The following is a 17,495-nucleotide window of genomic DNA, read 5'->3' on the forward strand; positions in this document are numbered from 1 at the left end:
CCCGGCCTGGAGTCTGAGTTTCTGGGGCCTCCTCCCATTGACGAAAGTATCCTAGGGGACTATAGTCTTTCATTTGGTGCATTGGCCAGGAACCAGGAGCCCCCAAACCCCAGATTCCAGGACCGGCAGGAGGTAAGACAGAGCTCTTGTCTTGTGTGTTTGTCACTTTCGTTTTGCGTTCTGGGATCCAAATCTGTATTTGGACTAGAGGGAAAAGCAGAGGTGCCCAGTACCCTAGTCCCGCCCTGGAGCCCTGCTCCAGGGTCGTCTGAATCTGTATTTGGGCCAGAGGGAAAAGCAGACGTGCCCAGTAACCTGGTCACACCCTGGAGTCCTACTCCAGGGTTGTCTTGATGAAGGAAGAGATCTGAGTGTCTCTCTGTTCTGGGGAGTTAAGGCGCGGCCAGCCACTCCCATCTGTAATTTCCTTCCTCATCTGTATTCACTCGGTTGCCACGCAGTGTCTGGTTCTGTCTATCTCTGTGGTTCTGTCTGTCTCTGTTTAGTGTTACTCATTTTTAATTTGTGTTTTGTATTCTCTATAGAGATGGGACAACAAGTGAGTCCACTCCTAGGACACCCCGAGACATTGTCCTAGTTCGTTTGAAAAAAAAAAAAAAACTGCTGGTTCTGCTTTTGTAACTTGCTTGTTTGTCAATTATGAAGCTGCCACTGACCACCTGCATGTGGCTCCAGTTAGATCTCAGCCTTGGGCCTTGGCTGGGGGGGTCTGAGCATGGGGGAGAACCTGTCAGTCTGAGGGGACGGCCGCTAGGGATTTTTCTTTTCCCTTGCCCCAAGATGACTGGGAATTCTCCTCTGCCTTGGAAGGCCCCTGAGTCAACATCTGCAGATATCTAAAAGAAAAATCCTCCGGACATGAGTAGGGAAGTTGAGTCCCCTGGTAAGTGAATGGTGGTGAGATGTTGCCCCATTCACTAAGACTTGATTTCGCCTTTGTGGCCACTTGTTTGTCTTGTTTACTTTAGTGTGTGTGTTTGTTTTATGTTTTCTGGGGTAGGGAAGTTCTGGGTGAGTGTGGCAGGCTCACTCAGCAGACTCTGGATTCAGCTTGCTGAGTGAGAGCAGCACAGAGTTCCTGTAGGAATAAACTGGGGCCCATTAGTCCCTAACTCAGGCTTCAGTACTTGTCTAGTTCTGTTTTAGAATTGGTACCAGTTTTAAATGTGGATCCTTGGTTTTTGTGTTTATCTGTGTTTTTGTTATTTATATATTTAAACATCTCTGGGGGAATAAAAGTTCCAGCTGGGCTAGTTTGGTTTCCTTCAAGCCTCAGGCTGCTGGCAGGGAGGGTGTAGAAGGCTGTGTGTCTGGTTTGGACTTTTTCAGCTAGTCCTGACAATGTAACAATTTGTAAAGTGCTCTTGTCTAAAATTGGATTTAAAAAATCTGTCCAGTTTAGTTTTAGGTGACCCCCTCCCCCAGCCCTCCTCCAACAGAAGGGATTCAAGAGACTAATTAGTGAATTGCTTTGCTAGACAAACAAGCTCTGGGAAAATAAAGCCCAACAAGGGTACCTAGTTTAAAAGAAATACTGTCTTAAATTTTTGTTTAAAAACTTTAAAAGTTGTACGTACGACTGATTTTGATTTTTGCGCGCCTTAAGATCTGTGTGAGTGTTTTGTGTGTGTCTGTGAACGTGTTGAAACATTGGAATTGTCAGCATGCTGTAACAATGGGTGAGTTTAAATTTAAAAATTCAAAAGGTTAAACCTGAGAGTGTGTTTCTATTGATACCTGTCTAAAGGCCTGCAAAGGTAATTTAGGAATTGTTGGGATCATTAGAGATAACATTCCTAAGCCATCTAGAAAGATGCTTTTGCAAACCAGAGTGTGAGTGTTTTGTGTGTGTCTGTGAACGTGTTCAAAGATAAGAATTGTCAGCATGCTGTAACAATTGAGTGAGTTTAAATTTAAAAGTTCAAATGGTTATGAGGTTTGGACATTAAGAAAAATGTTTAAAAAATCTTCACATTGTTTTAAATGGCTCTTTAAAGATTCTTTAACTTGCAAATTAGAAAATCTGGTATTTTAGAAAACTAATGTTTTAAAATGCATAAGACTTTTTATACTGTAATCAAGTTATCTGGCTTAACAAAAATGCATTGGCTGTCTGGGATCTAGTTCCCTTGGCTAAAACTTGGGGATAAATATTAAAAATTTAAATATAAAGGTTAGTTTAACACCGGCAAAGATGTTACTTGTTCTGTCGGTCTAAAAACTGTGTATTTCATTCGAAAACCAAGAGATAAGAAAAGGGGAAAAACTTAGAAGCCAACAGAAGACCTATCTTTAGGGGTGAGGGGTGAATAAGCAGAAGTGCAGTTCAGCTGGCCATGCATGGTGGGACAAGCCCTGGGAGGAGTCCACGCATGGTGAAAGAGGGCAAGCTGGCACAAACGCAGTTCATCTAACCCTAAAGAGTCGGATTGGGTGTGTGCCCATTCCATAGAAGGGGCTGAGTGGCCCATCTTTGTTCTCTCTTTTCCCTGCAGATAGACACTGAAAACATGATGGTTAAAATGAGTGATGTGATGATCTGATTAGTATTGCTAAAACTTCCCCTTGGATGTGTTAACATGAAAATTAGGAAGGCCTTAAAAAGAGGGTTAAAAAGTTATTTGTATAATGTGTCTTACTTTCAATTATGTTCTACAATTAGGATGTCTTTAAAAGTTATAAAGGTGTTAAGTCTAGCTTTTTGTTTCAGTTATGATGATTGTTATTTTCACATTAAAGAAAAATTGTCATTTGAGTTTAAAAATCTTAATGTGTGTCTGTTGTAAAACAAGCAGCCAAGAGGTAATGAGTGACACTTGGCCTCAAGATTTTAAGGGATCTTTTCAAAATGCAAATAAAAACTAAGGTATACAATATTAAAAAGAAGATTAAAGGAGACTTAAAAAAATAGGAAATGGATTTTTGGATATAAAGTTTAAATATAAAATTGTTCTTAACATTGGCCTCAATGTACACAAAGAAAAAAAATTAAAATTATCAAAATGATTGCTATTCTAGTTTGCTCTTATAGGTTTTTTTTTTAAAGTTTCCAGCAAAATCCAGAGCAAAGCACAGAGGATTCTTACAAGTTTGTTTGATGTAACTTTGACTCTTAAAAAGTTTCAGGTAAGAGCATGCTTAAAAGCTACTTCTATGTTGACCACCTTGTTGCTTTTAATTGGAGTAAGGTGGCCTTTTATAAGACTCATTGATCTGCAAACTAGTTCAAAGCCAGCCCGGGCACAAAACGGTCCGTGTGAGACTGTCACCTCTACTCAGCCAGCAGAGTGCTGAAAGAGCAAGCAGAGTGGCTTTGGGACTCGTAGTGGCAGAGTACTAGCCTTGAGCTGTAGAGCTGAGGGACAGCATTCAGGCCCCGAGGTCAGATCCAGAGACCAGCTAAAGGGAAATGCCAATGAGGCATTTATCCCAATGTGGAGAAGACACTCCTGGGAAAAAAGCAATGGAGGAGCATCCACAGACAGTAAGCCACTGCTTGGATGGCAAAAATGTCAGATCCTAGAGTCAATTGTGCATGGCCCTTCAAAACTGGTCAGAGCCAGGAGGTCACGGGAGCTAGTTTGTAAACATGCCTAATGTTCATGACTACCTTGTAAGGGACAGGAACTTGCCAGTCCTCTGTGATAGTAAAAGGCTAATGTTATAAAATGTGGGGGATAGTTTAAATCTCAACCCCTTTATGTGCCAAAAGCTCTAATTGGCAGCTCTAATTGAGCTGACACTAGTTACATGAAGTTCATCTGCTCAGGAAAAATTGTGTAAACCTGAGAGTGTATTTCTATTGATATCTGTCTAAAGGCCTGCAAAGGTAACTTAGGCATTGTTGGGATCATTAGAGATCACATTCCTAAGCCATCTAGAAAGATGCTTTTGCAAACCAGAGTGCTAACAAGCTACACTGCTATAGCCGGAGAAAAGGTCTGTGCAGTTCTCAAAAGTTAAATATTGTTCTTAATGACATCTAACCCTGATAGCCTATTTGTAAAATAGGCTAAGGTTATAGGTTCCTGGCTAGGTAAGATCAACACCCCTGAAGTCAGCTTGAAGAAGTTACAGAAGATGGACCTTCGCCCTTTTACCCCCATTTTAAGATCAAGGGTGCAGAGTCAGTTTTGAAAAAATGAGGCAAAATAGATAAAATAATTTTTTTAAAAAAGGCATAAAAATAGTGTTAACAGTTGTTGGTGTGCAAGGTATGGAGACTGCATCTGTCAGAGATGGTTACAAGACTAAGTCTTATGAGCCTTCTGTGTCTATTTACAAAAATATCTGGTTAATAAAAAAGTTGTGATTTTGGTAAATTGTCCTGGACTATTGTTTAAAGATCTTAAAAAGCAGCAGGATACTAGATATTACAAATAAGGGAAACCATGGGACCTATGTTTCTTTGGGCCTGGCATACTTCACTTAATATAATTTTTTCCAAGTTTTTCCATTTCCTAACAAATGGGGCAATGTCATTCTTTCTGATGGAGGCATAGAATTCCATTGTGTATATACACCACATTTTCTTGATCCATTCATCTACTGAGGGGCATCTGGGTTGGTTACATATCTTAGCTACGGTAAATAATGCTGCAATAAACATAGTTGAAGGTCAGATAATGTGATGTCAGGAAAATGAACCCTTAGATATGTATTTTAATGTTTTTTTCTTTCATGCATGTGTTTCTAATGCATTTATAAGATTATCTCTTTGTTGCTTTGTATGTCCCTCCCCCACAGTATAACCCATGCTTTCACTATATTTGATGTCAGTATAACTTGTGGAGGAGATGGGGAAAAACCAGTTGTTTAAGAATACAGGTGGACCTGTTGCAACAATGAGAAGTACAAGTACTCATGTCCAAAACGAGCTTTACAATGTCGGTGCGAGTGGGGGGAAAGGGGGGGAAGGAGAAGGATTGGGATTGGGGGGGGATGGAGGAGGCTGGGAAGGGATGTGAAGGGTAAACAAAGGAGGAGGCTGCAATGCTTGGTAAGAAATGTATGCATTATCCTGCCCATGTAATTGTAACTCCTCTGTACAGTATGTTCACAAATAAAATTAAATTAAATTAAAAAAAAAAACCAGCACAATAAAAGTCTGCCAAGCCTATGCAATGTATCCTTAACCAGTCTGTGTAGGAATTTACAGCCCAGCATGAGGTGTTACAGTCCCTTGGAGCCACTGAGAGACCCTACTGCTGCTGCTGCTGCTGCTGCATACCCTAATGGGTAATGTTCGACGATGGCCTGACAGCCACCTGGAGAAACTCCTGCCTGATTCCATCACCTGTGTCTGCTTCCTGGTTGACTGCAGCTAAATCTAAGATCTTGTGGGACATTCTTTTGGGTGATATCCAGAAACCCTTTCTTCCCACAGTAGATATTGGGGACAAGGATATCACTGGCTTGCTTGCCTTAGGTGCTTCAGTGCATAGTGACTGGAAATCCACACTATGGTCACAGCCTAGTTTGGCTCTGGTATGGTAATAACCTGAGTGTGTTATCAATGGAAGTAATACTCTTAGCCTTAAAATCTAGCAAGCTTCTCCAGCCCAGTGGTACCTTGAGGTTGTTCTGAGATAACTTGGTTTCACAAGCCACAGGAAAAATTGGGAAGTTTTAAACTCTAGCCACAAAGAAGCTCAAGGAATTGTAACAAAGAGGAGTGTAGTAAAGAGAGTTTTGAGAAAGGAATTGGGGAAAAAATATCCCCTTTTGAGAAGAAAGGTTTTAAAAAGTAAGGATTGTCTTTAAGAAAAACCTCAGAAAGTTTAAGTATGTAGCAAATGGTAAAGAAAGCCTTGGAAAAGGAATTGGAAAAAATTTTAAATTGTCCTTAAGACAAACCTCAGAAAGTTTATGTAGCAAATGGTATGAGTATGACGCAAATGGTATGAGTATGTCTTAAAATTGGAGCTTACAAGTACAGCTGGCATAAAATTAAGTTAACTGTGATACACGGAGTCAGGACTGGTGGGAAAAAAATATAGGGGCCTTTGGTACTGTTAATTTTGTTACAATTGGACCTTGTATACTCAACAGACTGTTGTCTTTGGTAAAAGAAAAAAAATCAGTGCAGTCCGTTTATTAGTTCTGAGATCTCAATACCAAGCACTGAGAACAACTGACACCCCACAAGATAATATAGAGACACCCTGAATTTTAAGATTAAAATTAGCCCAGAGAAGAAGTGGGGAATGAAAGATTAAAAATTGACCATTACCATTACTAACTTGCTAACTGCTTATTCTGCTTATGTAAACTTGCTTACGCTAGCACTGACCTTCCCTTCCCAGAAATGAGTTAAGAAGTTTCAGGGACCAGATGCCGGCCCCAGGACAAAGTCAGTGGTTGTAGATAAAGAACAGACATTACGTGTTCCTCAGTTCCCATTTAGAAATTCCCCAGACAGGACCTTGAGATAACGACCACCTGGCAAGACCCCAAGCTAAGCCAAATGTCAACCAATCATAGGCCTGTAACCATGTAACCCCCCCTTAAACCAACCATGAGCCAATTGTTTTACAAAGATTGTTACAAAATTTCCCGCGTGGCAAAGTGATTGTTGGCGTATATGGCGACCTTTAAATGAACCAATCACGTGATGCTTTGTGTTATGCGTTAATCTTGTGGGTTTTTGCCTTTAAAAAGGCTTGTAACCGATGCTTGGGGCTTTCTGACTGACCGGGGCAGAGAATCTGTTTGCACAAACGTCAAATAAACTCCTCTTGCTTATTGCATCTCCCGGCCTGGAGTCTGAGTTTCTGGGGCGCCCGCCCCTTGACGAAAGTATCCTAGGGGACTAGGGTCTTTCAGTCTAATATTCGATGACGGCATATATCTGAGGATGAGCAGAACAGCAATTAAGTCACACAAAAAGAAGGAAACAGAAGAAAAATGAAAAGAATGAAAAAGAAAAAACAAGAAAAAAAGGACCAAAAGGTCAGTAGAGATTTAAACAAAGCACACAGACACACATATACACCTAAAATAAAAAAATAGGAGGGGAGAAAAAAAGATTAATAGAAAACAATTTTTTTTAAAAACTAAAAAACAAAAAGGGTACAACAAAGAGCTTTTTTTTGGGGGGGGGCGGGATTAGATGGGAAGATCCTGTATCTCATTGTGTCTGTACAAAGTCTCTTGGTGGAGTCTCTTGTCTGCTTGTGGTGTTTGGTTTGCCTGTGGCTAGATTGGTTTCTTAAGTCAATTTGTTTGAGCAGGCAGATAAATGCTCTGCTTTACCCAGGATTTTGTGATCCTCCTCCCAGGCTAGTTCAATGAGAGGGAGATCTGCTTTGAGTTTCGCACAAGAGGGAGATGGCTGTTTCCTCTCGTTTGAAGAGGCTGTGATGAGGCTAGGTTCTGGGTAGAATTGAGGCCGTTCAGCAAATTGTAGCTTTTCCCTGAAGGGTAGCTTCTGAGACACAGAGCCCAGCCTGGAGCCATTCTCAGGGTTTATGTTTACTGAATTTCACTTGATTGTCTAGGCTGCTGTAGGGAGGGGCAGCCTCTGGCTCTGTTTACCCAGTGAAGAAAGTCACTCCCCTCACGTCAGAGCTTTGTCTGCTTGGGCTGGGTGACTTTTCCCAGGGAGGAGCTGAGCCTGGCAGGTCAGGTCAGGTGCCTGTGACCTCCTAAATGAATCTTTTGTTTTTTTCCAAGGCCTGAGCTGGAGCTAGCTCCTCAGCTGGGCCTTTTCAATATCAAATATGGAGACCTCCGGGGGTGAGGGCGGGAGGGGTGGCCTTCTTTCCTCTGTAACCTGAGAAGGAGTAAGTATGTCAGTATTCTACTCACCCTGGAGTCTTGGTTCTTGGGTTATCTCTGGTCTGTGATCTGCAGGATGAAGATACCTGCTACTTGTCAGCTCTTTTTGGTTTTAAGAAGAATCCAGTCACCTGCTGTTTCTGGCACCATTGTCCCAGACTCTGTGTTGTTCGTTTGGCGGCTAGGCTGCTGCCATTGCTGCTGCCACTGCAGCTGCAGCTAATGGCAAGTGCTCAGATCTGTCTCCTTGCCTGGATTTTCCCTCTCTGGCCAAACTCTCTGTACTGTGATGGCACACTTAGTAATTCTCTGGCCTAGGACTCTTTACTGGAACACTACAACTATTTTCTATGTGAGAGCTTGTTTAGCCTCTAGCTCTTTCCTCCTCCAACCTCCCCTAAAGTAATCTGTTGTTGCTTTTTTAAAAAAACTGGTGCCATTGGCTCATGCCTGTAATCATAACAACTCAGGTGACTGAGATGTGATAATCGAGGATTAATAACAACCTTGGTAAGAAAGTCTGTGAGTCTATTATCTCATTAACTGGTTACCAAGAAACTAAAAGGGGCACTGTGGGCCAAACTAATAGAGTGATAGCCTTGAGCACAAGAGAACAGGGATTTCAACCAGGCCCTCAGTTCAAGCTTCACATATTAAAAAATGTTAAAAACAATTTGCCATCATTTGTAATCTCAGCATCCTCAACTAGTGGTTTATTTAAAGCCAATTTGCATCTCAGTTTGCACGTATTTAGGTGGGGGAACTAAACTTAAATCACAGTTAAAAGAAAAAAAAATGAGCACAAGGGTACAGGTGGCTCACTCCTGTAATCCTACCTTCTCAGGAGGCTGAGAAATGAGGATGGTGGTTCAAAGCCAGCCCTGGGCAGAAAAGTTACCATGAGACTGCTATTTCCAATTAACCATTAAAAAACAAGAAATGGCACTATGGTTTAAACTTGTATGGTAGAGTGCTAACTTTGAGCAAAGAAGCTCTGGGACAGCACCCATGCCCTGTATTCAAGCCCCATGTCTAAAGGAAAAAATAAAGAGTTCAGGGCTGGGAAGGTGGCTAAGTGATAAAGTGCTTGCCTTGCATGTATGAGCCTTTGAGTTCAATTTCTCAGTACCACATAAGCAGAAAATCCAGAAGTGGCACTGTGGTTCAAGTGGTATAGTGATATCCTTGAGGTAAAGAGCTAAGGGACAGTGCCCAGGCCCAGAGTTCAGGACACATGATTGACAAAAAACAAACAAAAAAAGGGTTCAAATAATTAAATGATGTGTACAATAGACTATACACTAAAGATGAAAGATTAAATTAATAAATTAATAATTGAATTGATCAACATTGTTTCAATTTTTAGATGGTGAATGTAGCAGAAAAAATGATAAGAAATAATGATTAATTTCTAACAACTCTTCGATTTTTTAAACTCATTTACTACTTTTAAACAAAAGAAGTATGTAAGTATCACTTTACAGAAAAACAAAATTGTACGTGTATTTTAGCCTGAATTCCACATTTTATAATTTGCCTTTTAGTAAACAATCAGTATCTTTTCATATAAAATACCTGTAATACCTTTATTTAATACTTCACATCTTTCCAGTATTTGGTTAAATCAAAATTCCTCCCTTCCTTCTTTTCTTCCTTCCATTCCTTCATATCCTTTCCTCCTTTCAATACTAGCAATTAAACTCAGGGCTTCATGTATTTTAGGTAGGTGCTCTACAAAGTGAACTATACACCTGCTCTTTTCGCTTTAGTCACTTTTGTTTTTGTTGGTCATGTGACTTGAACTCTGCGCCTGGACACTGTCCCTGCACTCTTCAACTCAAGATGAATGTTCTACTGTTTGAGCCACAGTGCCACTTCTGGTTTTCTAGTGGTTTATTGAGATAGGAGTCTCACACACTTTGCTACCTAGATTGGCTTTGAACTGGGATCTTCAGATCTCAGCCTCCTGAATAGCTAAGATTACAGGCATGAGCCACCTGAGCTCAGCTGTGCTTGAGCCATTTTTATGACAGGGTTTTCTGTTTATGACCAGGCTCGCATGGACCACAATCCCTCAATGACAGGGAGGGTTGTGTGTAGCAAGTCAGATACAGTGGGGAAACAACTTTCTCTGCCCATCACGGGGAGAATTTTGGAGGATTGTATTAGAAATTTCTAGAAATGGGTTGTGAGGAGCATCCTGCTTCCAGGAGTCTCTTCCCACTTCCCAGCATTCTAGTCATGCCAGAAAGGGTCTGTGGTAGAAGGCTCAGGATGGAGAGGGCGGACTCTCATTTTCCTTTCAACAATTTGCCAACAGCATCGATTTTTCCATCTTAACTATTTGGATGGACGTCTACCATGATGATTTTTGAGCACAAGAAATTTGACATGCTGAAAAAACTTACAAAGTATGACAAGCTCAACATGCCCTCTTCAGAATTGCTGTCCTGCTTACATATCCTTCTGGACCAGCTGGAGCAAAGCATGACCCGTGAGACCAAGAAAAAGAGTAAGTAGTCCTTGTTTAGATGCCTTAGAGCTTGTGAGTAGGGATGGAACCTAGGTATCAAGGGATGGGCCTGCTTGTCCAAGAACCCTTTGTACTACCCAGCTTGGCAAAATGTCCTTTTATGGATGTTCTATGCCGAGTAATGTCTGTTCCCTTTTTAAAAGAACTTGGACATAACCACTCATTAGAAACACCCTACCTTCTCATCAGTGTTCAGTCCAAACTCAAGTTCTACAGCTTCTCCTGTTAAATCCTCATAGAAGTTTAGTCACACTTTAACTTCTAGAGTCTACTCTAAGACTCCTGTACCTATGTTTGTGTCACTGTAGAGAACTTTCTGCTGAATTCCAGCTAAAGAACCCATCAGTGATGTCGCCTATGGTGACTGATGGAGATTGGAAGCCAACACTGGACTCCAGAAAGCATGTGAACATAGAGGATTTTTCAATGTGTAGAAAGGCTCAAGTAGTTTTGAGTTCTGTAGACATCCCATTGTTTCTGAACTCCACATGTGATATAGGTGTACATTCACATACCACCAAGTAAGAAGATGGTCCAGAATATCTTCCATTGATGTTCACAATTCACCTAGATCACATCCAAACCAGTAAAAAAGTATTGGTCTTGGAGTGCAGGGTAAATATGTGCTAATGGAAAATGACCCCAGTCATAAGTTAGGTTCAAAGTCTAGATTCAGTTGAGGAAAGGGATTCTGTCCTCACAGAATATCCAGAACAATCTGTCCTGCTGCTGGAGATCCAATTTCCAATTGAGAAATAAGAATCTGTCCCTCCCTAGACTCAGGAAGAAAATACTGCCTTTAATGAGGAAGTAGATCCCTTTGAGGAGTCTGAGGCAGAATTTGTGTCTGAAGGCAACTTAGAAGACAATCCAGATTTAGAGATTGCTTCCCCTCTTCTTTAGAAAATCTTTATGTTTCTTTTTGGTCCTGATTGTTGTAAAATGATCATTCTACTTATTTTTCTAACGTTATTAAAATGTCAATGTTTATGTTATATTATACAATTCATGAGTCTTAAATGTGTTTTTTTTTCACCTACAATGTAAAGCACCATGCACATGTGTTCTGTGTGTGGGAAAATACAGAGTAACTGCAGGCTGAACAAGGGAGCCTACTGGATATAAAGGGATCAGTTAAGTGCACAGGGAGTTGCAAGGAAGCCAGACCATGCCTGCATGGGGTGATAAGGTGGTTACAAAAGCTTTAGGACATACCAGATCAGATTATCTAGAAAGCTGTTCTGTCAATTGGGACAAATGCTACAATACTTATAGTGGTATGTGGGACTTTCTTCCCACAGTGAGTTCAAGTCTGTATACATATTCATTGTTGTTTGGGAAATATTGAAGAAAAATTTGGCTCCATTAGCATAAAAAATCTACTTAGGGCTGAATATATTTGACAAAATACATAGGAAATATCGACACTGGAAAGTATAAGCCATCATCAATAGAAGAAAGAAGGCTTACATAAATGGACAAACACAAAATCAGGAAGCAATTAAATCAGATATATGGAAATACATGCTATATTCATTACATTTTATATAGTATTTTATATGATGTATAAGATCGAATACGATTTTTCATACTACAAGGGCTTTTAACATTTTCAATCGTAAGTATTTTTTTCACATAATATTAGTGTAAATCATTATTGGGGAAAGTGGTAATATAACTTTCATTATAGTTATATGAATATATATTTTTGTGTTTCTAGATATAACACTGATTATAAATAGATGAATAAATATAAACATATATTTGTATATCTGTCTATGAGTTGAATATAATGAAACCGGCTACACGATATATAAAAAGGCAGTTATGAGTTAGTATATGAGACTCAGGCCTGTAATCCTAGTAATGTGAGAAGCTGGGTTCTGTGTTTTTATTTCTCTTACCCCCATGCCATTAGATTTTCAGAGGAGACCTGGTCCCTCGAGTGTAGCCAAGGGACACATATGCAGTAGGATCACTCTCTGTGACCCCAGAGGAAAGTCAGTAGAAATCAGGACAAGTCTCTTATGCTATGACATTCTACTTAGTTTCTGTGCCAAGATGGCCATCTGTAGAACATCAGATGGAAAGTTGGTATTCCCTCCCAAAATGTTTTTGACTATCCTGAAATAAACCTTATTTCCCTTTCCAAGCTTCAAACACATAGAAATATGCCCAGGGCTCAAGAGAGATGGACAAAGACTTACAAATACATAAAATTATATACTTTTTTTTGGGGGGGGTCCGGTTGTCAGCTTTGACTCTGGGCCTGGGAGCTATCCCTCAGCTCTTCAGCTCAAGGCTAGCGCTCTACCACTTGAGCCACAGTGCCACTTCAGGCTTATTTTCTTTTTGCTTATGAGATGCTGAGGAATCAAACCCAAGGCCTCATGCATGCAAGGCAAGCACTCTACCACTGAGCCACCTTCCCAGCCCCCAAATTATATACTTTGTTTCAGTAATTCAATGACAAATCATCAAAGGCATATCTTGAATTTTTCTTTTTTTAATGGAAATGGGAATATACACTGAGTGCATCAGGGAGTAGGTGATAGTTTGAATGCTGAATTGTGGAATACACTCCTGAGCATGGGAAACACTTGTCTTGGCAACTTGTATGGGGATGCGTCTCTTCACACAGCTTCACAAAACAGTTCCCCTAACTTGTATTATGTCATACCCATCTTTCCATAGCAGCAAATAGATGTCAAGCACTGATCTTGCTCTGAGGTGGACTCAACAACACAGAAAGGCACAAAGAATGAGAGGGATGACTGCTACCCACCAGACATCAGCTTCAAGAGCTGTCCTGACCAGAAGCTAGGATAAATTGAGCTGGAAAAGGCTGATCCCCATGCAAGGCTCCTGAGCACTAAGGACCAGGCACTATTATAGGTGTTGGAGAAACAAGTGAATGTGGCTCTCTCCTCATCAATTTCATGCTGAAAAGAAAACCAGAAATCATAATGAAAATTTCTATAAATCAGAGACATGACATTGGTAGTTTTGTGGCAACAACTTCACAGCAGGTATGTGAGGAGATATCCCTGAGGAGGAGACAGTTAACCTGAGAGCCATCATCCATGCAATTAACTAGAAGCAGGTAATCCAGGCAGTAAGAAAAGCAAGTACATCCCTCAGTGATGGGAAAGGACCTAACTTGCTTCAGAAAAGGAAAACATCACTGACGTGCTTGCTTGTGAAGTAAGAAAAAAAGGTACAATGAAGAAAAAACGATATTGGATGCTATAGGTTACAAGAAGAAAAATTCTGATGTTATTCTAAATCTGACATGACCCACTGGAACCAAAGTTCTCAAATAGTAGCTAGACACGCCTGATTCACCTAGTGAATACTTTTAAAATGTGATTCTAGCCAGGCTCTGGTGGCTCACAACTGGAATGCTAGCTACTCGGGAGGTTGATACCTGAAGATCAGGTTTGAAGCAAGCCCAAAGCAGAAATTTGGAAAGACTGATCTCCAATTAACCAATAAAATTATGGACATGAAGCTGTGGTTCAACTGGTAGAGCACTAGCCTTGAGAAAAAATTAAGGGAGAGCACCCAGGTTCTAGGTTCAAATCCCTGGACTTCACAAAACAAAGAAGTCAACAAATAAAATTTGATGCTCAGTTGATCATCACTTAGCATTCTACTACAATGTATTTGTTATGAGCCTAGGATGTTACATCCTTAGCAAATGCTCTCCCCTCATATTCTGTTTCATTACCAGTATTCAAACCCCTGGCATTACCAAAGACTCCTCCCAGTTAGCACAGCAGTCTACCACTGGGATTTAATAGATATATTTTTATTAATCATAATCTATCCACACACATCAAATGAGTAGTAGCCACATTCCACTATTCTGAATGTTTTTGCTCCACCTTTGAGTTAATAAGCCTTACCATTAAAAACTATAGAATACTTATCAAGTTAATTAAACAGTCATCATTCTTCCACCAAATCGTGAAACCTAAGTTATGTGGTTTTTTTGTTTCTTTGATGTTGTGCCCTGTATCTTGTATATACATTTCTCTAGCTTTGGGAGGTGAAGGGTAAAAACCAAATGCTTAACTAGGGATAGGCCAATTTTAACAATGAGATCAAAACACTATGTTCAAAAACGAACTTTACAATTTAGGCAGAGAGTGGGAAGGGGGGATGGAAAGTAGTTGTGGAGGTGGAAGGGTAGGGATGGTAGGGGGAAAACAAAGGAGGAGGAAACAATGCTTGAGAGGAAATAAACTCATTACTTACCTTATGTAACTGTAACCCCTTTGTACATTATTTTTACAATAAAAAAAACGTATTAAAAAGATGAAAAGACCACATAAATAAAACCGCATACTTACAATCATCTGATATTCGACAAAAGAGCGAAAGATGTAGTGTGGAAAAAACATAGCCTTACCGGGTGCCTGTGGCTCATGCCATTAATCCTAGCTACTCAGAAGGCTGAGATCTGAGGATGGTTGTTGAAAGACAGCAGGGCCAGGGAAGTCCATGAGACTCTTTGCTCTAGTAAACCACAAGAAAATCGGAAGTGGAAAGATGGTTCAAGTACTAGCCTGGAGATGAAATGCTGAAGGGTAGCTCCGAGGCCCAGAGTTCAAGCCCCACTACCCCCCCCCACACACACCACACACACACCCACACAGACACACGCACACACACACACACACACACACACACACACACACACACACACACACACACATCATAGCCTTTTCAAGTATTGATGTTGGGAAAACTGGACATTTATAGGCAGAAAACTAGAAGTGGATCTCTGCTTGCACTAACATCAACTCAAAATGGATTACATTAAAATCAGCCAAACTACTATAAGACAGAATAAGGATGACATTAGAATTTATAGGTGCTGAGGTGCGAGCTGGGCAGCTGCATGCCGAGCACAGGTAGTTGCGCTCCAGTTCCCACAATCTTGCACCATGTGCCTCGACCCGGTAATCCCTTACTCCAGTTGGCCCCTGCGCAGGCGCCATGCCCCGTGCTCGGGGCAGCTCTGCTTACCGCCTTGGCCCTGCTCCGCCGGCCACCTGTGACGTTGGCCCCTTCGTGCGTTGTAAGCCCTGTGAAGTGAATGGAGTGGCCCAGTGCGCGCCTCCACCTGCCGCACCCGCCTGCGGCATGGGGGAGGCTGGGAGTGTACCCCACACCTCACAGGCCTCACCAGTAATGGAGTAATCGCTCTGGAGACAACAACAACAACAACAACAAAATGTTTTCTAATTTAACTCCTAGTTTGGGGTTGAGGATAATAAGCTATTTAAAGGCAAAAGTTTATTTTCACCCCTCATCTTTATTCTTGACCTAACAAAACTATGGTGTTTAATGTTATCTAAACAGGAAAAATGAACAGCTGTTGAGAGAGCCTCATAGGGACACTGGGAACACATAGAGAATAACTTGTGTTTGTTGAACTTGGAGTCCAACTTATACTTTATAATTCAGACATATATGCAGAGAGAGATATATGTTCTCAAAGGTTAACATTGTATACAGCATAGCCCAACCATAGTAGGATCCATACTAGATAATCCTAGATAGTGTTATAGGTACTAGAAGGTGTAAGTATGGCCGTGATCAGGAGAGGACACTCAGTTCAGGCTGGCCTTTTCTCTCCCCAAGGCCAAACCCATGGCAGTGTTGGGTGTGTGGCAATTGTCCTGCCCTACACTGCAGAGAGCTCTCCTTAAGAACAAAAAGAGGACTCAAAATTGTCTGCCTACCTATTACGAGATTTCCTTTATTTTTTTAACTTTTTTTTTTGGGGGGGAAAGTATTTTTGAAAAGTTTTGTCTTGCAACGTATTTATAAAAGTAAATAAAATTTTTACCATTAAAGTAATAATTAAAAAAAAGAACTTATAGGTACTGGCAGGAACTTTCTGAATAGAATTCCAGGGGCATAACAGATAGGAGAGAGACCCAACAAATGGGACTACATCAAAGGAAAAAACCTACACAGGCTAGGGACATAGCCACTAAACTAAAAAGACAGCCAACAAATTGGGAAAAGATATTTACCTGCAATACATCAGACAAAGGGCTAATTTTCAATGTATACATGGATCTCAGGAAACTACACCACCCAAAACAAATAAACCAATCATCAAGTGGGCAGAGGAGCTAAGGAGAGACTTCTCAGAAGAAGAGGTAAGAATGGCAAAAAAACGTATCAGGAAAGGTTCATCATCCCTGGCCATAAAGAAAATAAATATCAAAGTAATCCTGAGATACCATCTTATCCAAATATCTTGAATTCAGACAACAAATGTTGGTGGGGAAGTGGAGAAAATAGAAAATGGCAAGGACATTTGCACAACCATGTTCCTTGCTGCTCAATTCACAGTGACAAGAAATGTCCACAACCCAGATGCCCCACAATAAATGAATGGAACCAATAATTATGCTATCTATATACAATGTAATTTTACAGAGCCATTAGAAAGGATAAAATAATGAAATTTGCAGGGAAACGGAGGACACTAGAATAAATCATATTAAGAAAGTTAACCACATCAAATTGACAAATGGTACATTTTCCCCTAATATGTGGAAGAAAGGTTTAAAACACAATGGGATATGATATACTGTACAGGACTCTAGGCATCATATACAGTAAGAACAGAAGAGGAAGCCTTTGGCGAAAATCACCAAGTTGTAATACTCAAGCACCTTTTCTATATAATACTCTCTCTCTCTCTCTCTCTCTCTCTCTCTCTCTCTCTCTCTCTCTCTCTCTCTCTCTCTCTCTCTCTCTCTCTCTCTCTCTCTCTCTCTCTCTCTCTCTCTGTCTGTCTCCCTGTCTCTCTCTGTCTGTCTCCCTGTCTCTCTCTCTCTGTCTCCCTATCTCTCTCTCTCTCTCTCTCTCTCTCTCTCTGTCTCCCTCTCTCCCTCTCTCTCTCTCTCTCTATATATATATTGCAATAAGAAAACAAAGGGACTTTTCTTAATTTGTCTTTTCATTTTCTGATGAGTCTGTATTCTTCACCTAATATACAGGAAAAATGGGGGAAGGACACAGAATATTGCAGCAGCAGAGCCCTCTGGCTCTACTGGACATTTATGAAAGTGAACCATGCAAGTCGAGGGCCAAGATGGGAGAGAGGGTATGGAAGAGAATGGGGGAACAGATG

At 40.7% G+C, this 17,495-nt stretch overlaps 1 long non-coding RNA gene across 1 annotated transcript; it reads left to right on the forward strand.

The window, feature by feature from the left end:
* Nucleotides 1-6,787: 6,787 nt before the first annotated feature.
* LOC138821873 (uncharacterized) lies at nt 6,788-14,226 on the forward strand. Its single transcript, XR_011370248.1, has 3 exons — nt 6,788-6,972; nt 10,121-10,312; nt 13,028-14,226. It is a non-coding gene; the product is annotated as an uncharacterized lncRNA (long non-coding RNA).
* The last annotated feature ends 3,269 nt before the right edge of the window (nt 14,227-17,495 follow it).

Source organism: Dipodomys merriami, unplaced genomic scaffold (genome assembly GCF_024711535.1).
Source record: "Dipodomys merriami isolate MVZ:Mamm:240054 unplaced genomic scaffold, mDipMer1.0.p SCAF_945, whole genome shotgun sequence".
Taxonomy (NCBI): Eukaryota; Metazoa; Chordata; class Mammalia; order Rodentia; family Heteromyidae; genus Dipodomys; species Dipodomys merriami.